Source organism: Clupea harengus, chromosome 5, assembly GCF_900700415.2.
Source record: "Clupea harengus chromosome 5, Ch_v2.0.2, whole genome shotgun sequence".
Classification (NCBI taxonomy): domain Eukaryota; kingdom Metazoa; phylum Chordata; class Actinopteri; order Clupeiformes; family Clupeidae; genus Clupea; species Clupea harengus.
The window spans coordinates 17610151-17615150 of NC_045156.1; the positions used below are offsets into that span (position 1 = coordinate 17610151).

A 5000-nucleotide genomic window follows, 5' to 3' on the forward strand; every position below is an offset into this window, starting at 1 on the left:
TGGGTGTGTGTGAGAGTGTGTGTGTGTGTGTGGGTGAGAGTGTGTGTGTGCGCGTGTGCGTGTGTTTGTTAGGAGGAGCTGCAGATATAGATGCTTTGTACAAACATCATAACAAATGTCCAAAAACATGGGAGCGGATGACAAGCATTAGTGTGTGTGTGTGTGTTTTCATGGCGTGTGTTTACGACGCTAAGGGTGATTGTAACAGTAACTATGGAAACTGGACTGAAATGAGGATGCCAGACCAGCGCCTGAGTCTGGACCAGCACCAGAGGTAGTCTGGACCAGCACCGACACCAGAGGGAGTCGAGCTCACCCTGCGGCCCACAAAACAACAGCAACCAGAGCAGGACGAACCTTCACACGGGACACACACACACACACAGGACACACAGGACACACACACACACACACAGGACACACAGGACACACACACACACAGGACACACACACACACACACACACAGGACACACAGGACACACACACACACAGGACACACACACACACACACACACACACACACAGGACACACACACACACACACACACAGGACACAGGATCCCTCAGCCTCACAGGACTCCTCAGCCTCTTAAGCTATTCAAGGACTTTCATTGGTCATAAGCTATTTATAAGTGCAAAGGTATATACTTGAATAGCCGTGTGTGGAACACTGTACGCTTGGCCTCGGTCTCCATAGCGACAGCCGCAGATGGATGCTCTGCTCCGGCCACTGACGTGCACCCCGCACACACTCACACACTCACACACTCACACACACTCCGGCACACCAGGCTGGATTTACACACCAGGACATGGAAGACATACAGTGATTTAACTTTTCTTTTTTTTAAGGGGTAATTATTATCAGATATTGTGCATGTGCAACAGCCACAGGCTGTCATGGCATAGATATATACATTTACAAACATATACATTTACAAACATATACATTTACAAACAAGCTTCTTGTGTTAGTAGTTTTGTTCTTATATATACAGAAAGACCTGAAGTATTGGCCTGAGCTCAGTCATACCATGTGTCCTTAACTTCAATATTTATGCAAGTATTACTAATTAGCCAATCGTGTACAACATATGTTATATGACAGGAGGAGAGGAGATATTATAATGAATGATGTTTTATAGGAGACAGCACATGTTTTAAAAGAGATGATGTCATTCTCCATGGAGTTTATTTACTTCTGTGAGGCCCCTTGCGTGTTTTGAAATTGAATGATGAATGAAGCCAGAGTTATAAAAGAATGAGAAATGGCGTCTCTGTTAAGATACAAACCTTCATTTTTTTTATTCTTGGGGTTATCACTCCGATTACGTAAACATAAGCGGTTTATGAAATAACATTTCTACTTATATACAGATATCAATGTATATTTTTTTACTCTGCAACAAATTAATGAATTGCACTTTTAAGAAAAAAAATAGTATTGTGCATTGTCCTCCCTTGTATGTTTTTGAGATGAAAACCAACATGAATATTGAAAAAGATTTTACAGACGTTTGTTACCGATGATGTAAATACCACTTCCAGTGTTGGAGAAAGCTTGTACATAACATAACTGATAGCGTTTGCTTGCTCTATACCTGTTGGGCTAAAATGGGCTACTGTTGTTTTTTCCACTTCAAACCCAGTTCAGACTGAAGCTGATGTGTCAAGCGTGCTTCTTACTCTTTTACAAACTTAGGGAGTTTTATAGGAAATTAATCTCATGCTGTGGACAGAGGAAACGTGGTCAGGTGATTGGTCAGGTGATTGTCATGTTCACATTCACCGCAAACTCAGAGATGAGACACAAGACCCTGTCAATGGACTCCGACACACAACACGGCCAATATGATGTCCAGTATTTACCTTTAAAACTTTGATATATAGTTTTATTATCTCGATCTCTTTGTAGCCCCTTCTCCTAGCAGGTTACCTCTTTTGAAAGAAGAACAACTTGTCTCGCTTTTTTGCGCTTTATTTATTCTGAGTTCCTCCCACATCTTTACCGTAGAGTAAACATAGAGATTCACATCCGAACATCTTCTTCCCCTCCTCTTACCCCTGGCTCATAGTCTCTTACCCCAGTCTATTGCCCCAGTCTCTTACCCCTGGCTCAGGGTCTATCTGGACTGGCATGGCCTCCATGCTCTTGTAGTTTCGGTTGTCATGTGGATTATGTTACCGCTTGTTTCAATGTTGTTGTTTTTTTTTCATTTAAAATCCATATAAAAACCAATAAACAGAATCAACATTAGGATCCTATGTGTCTCGTCAGTGGGTTCGTCCTTACTGTGTGTGTGTGTGTGTGTGTGTGTGTGTGTGTGTGTGTGTGTGTGTGCATGTGTGTATGGTTGTGTGTGTGTATGGGTGTATGGCTGGGTGTGTGTGTATGTGTGCATGTGTGTATGGTTGTGTATGTGTGCATGTGTGCATGTGTGTATGGGTATGTGTGTATGTGTGTATGGTTGTGAGTGTGTGAGTATATGGGTGAGTGTGTGTATGTGTGATTATATGGGTGTGTGTGTTTACATATGTGTTTGATATACTGCACTACATTGTGATCCATTTCTACACTGCACACTACTACTGTGGTACAGAAGAGCTGCTAGGTTATTTTAGACATTGAGGTGTTAAGAAAGGGGGAGTAGGGTTAGATTATTGAAGACATTTAGGTATTAGGGGGGTGGGGGGATTATTTCAGACATGGGGCCTCATTTATAAAACGTACTTACGCACAGATTTGATCTGAGAGTGTTCGTGCGATCAAATCCACGTCTAAGTACAGATTTATAAAAACCGTCTTAGACGTAGAAAAGGACGTATCTCTACGTCTGGTTCTAGTTCGTGTAAGTACATTTCCTTGTGGCAATACTGGAGTACTGCAGGAATTCGGAACTCTCCGAGCGCCGACACGCAGTTTCATCATCATCATCGTCACCACCACCGTCACCATAGGGCTAATGGTAAAAGGCCAAATGAATGTTTCGCTCAATAAAATCAATTAAACAATTTGAATAATTCATACATGAATGAAATTCACGTCTAATAGGTATTCATTTTAATTCCACACGTGTAAAACATTTCGCTCAATTTATAGCCTATAAAAAGCCTGATAGTGACCGTTTTCAGTAGGAGATATGGCTGCTTTGGCGTTGTTAGAGGATATTATCCCTCTGTGTCCGAAATGTATTACATGTCCATACAGTGCCCAGGAACAGCGAAATGTGAAAGAGGATTTTCTGCGTAAAACAGGGTTCCCAATGGCTTCTCACCCCGATTGCGCACACTCAGACAGCCTAGGAAGCACACTTCGATACAGCACATGCCCGTGCGCGGTCGGTAGTAGAGCGCAGCATAGGCATGCTGAAGGGAAGGTGGCGATGTTTGGATGCATCGGGAGGGAGACTGCTATATGCCCCCGAAAATGTTTGCCAGATCATCCTAGCCTGTTGTGTGCTACACAACATCTGTCTAAGCCATGGCATAGAGGAGAAGACGAAATGCGCATGGACCAAGATGACCACCCTCCCATCCCAGCTGACTGGAACACGCACATCACTGCGCTGAGAAGACGGGAGCTGATTCACCAACTATACCAACAGTATAAGAATAAATGCACACATGTTCATTTTCTTCAGAATGTTTTATTTAGGCACGTTTGTTCAAAGAACCCTCAATAGCGGACAGAGTTCGGCAACAACCTCACTAACAGACTCATTCAAGTCCCTTTGTGAATGAGAAGAGGAAGCTGGTGATGGCCAACGAGGCCCCGATGCTGGTGCAGCAGGTGCTGCTGCCGCAGATGCGGCTTCTGGTGCTGCTCGTTCCGCAGGTGCGGCCGCTGATGCTTCGGAGACGTGTCTTCTACCATGCCACATACTTTGCTTTTGCCATTAGCCTACGCCACCTGACAGGCTTTCGAACAATGTTTTGCCCCGCATCTGCTCTTCCATCAGCAGAAGGTCGATTTAAGCCTCACTATAATTCTTCTTTTTACATGTTTCTTTCTTGCTTGCCATTGTCACAGAGAGTTTGTGCATTGAGGATGCGCTCCGTTTGTGCATTGATAATATCCTAATTAGATTAAGTAGGGGCGTTTTGAGGGCGGAGAATCAGCTGCGCACAATTCCACGATCATTTGTGATTTATAAATGCAGGAATGGCGTACACGTGTTTTTTGGGCGTACGTTCGTTTTCTGTGAATAACACTTATGACCATTTCAGAAAACGTCTGAGATCAAATGTAGGATGGTTTCTACGCAACATTTTATAAATGAGGCCCATTAAGGTATTATGGGGTTAGATTATTTTAAAGCCCATTATGCGAGAATTGGTATTTTTTGCCACTGGGCTCCCCCTTAAGTTGCGGAGTGGAACACACTTTTACACCACTGTCATAAACACCAATCAGGCTCTGAGACCCCATAATGGACAGTGTACACGTGTGTGTGTTGACAAGCTGAAGGATATGGAACCGGCAAACACAGCGGCAGAAGCCAAAGAAGCACGTCGACTGACAAGGTAGAGTAATATCACAGGATTTTACACAAATAGGACTCTGCATTGTTTTATTTATTGTGACATTGGAGATGAAAGCTAATAAGCCAACAAAAAAAGAATAACACATTTTTAGTTTTGCTGAAATACTGCTCACGTTTTTACATTACATACATTGTTTTCTAAGCGTTTGAATGTATTGTCTGTAATCTAGTAAAATGTTGTCGGCGACATGCTTAACAGACATGTGTCATTTATTACAAGCTAGCAGAGTTAGGTTTTCAAGACTGCAAACGTCCAAAGTTTATTTGGCGTGAGATTGACAAAGACTGATCAAACATTTTGGCGTGAGATACATTTAGTTCGCTGTTACCCGAGAGGGGACTGAGGTTGATGACTTTGGGCATCTGGAAAAAAAAAAAAAAAAAAAATTGTGAGACAGCGATGACACCAATAAGGTTCCAGCCTGTCACATTCTTTCATAAATAACATTGTCAGG

The 5000-nt window shown here is 42.8% G+C and overlaps 1 protein-coding gene across 1 annotated transcript in view; it reads left to right on the forward strand.

Annotated features, from left to right (window-relative positions):
- skib (v-ski avian sarcoma viral oncogene homolog b) overlaps positions 1-5000 on the forward strand; it is a 52753-nt gene that overhangs the window by 44957 nt on the left and 2796 nt on the right. The window lies entirely within an intron of this gene.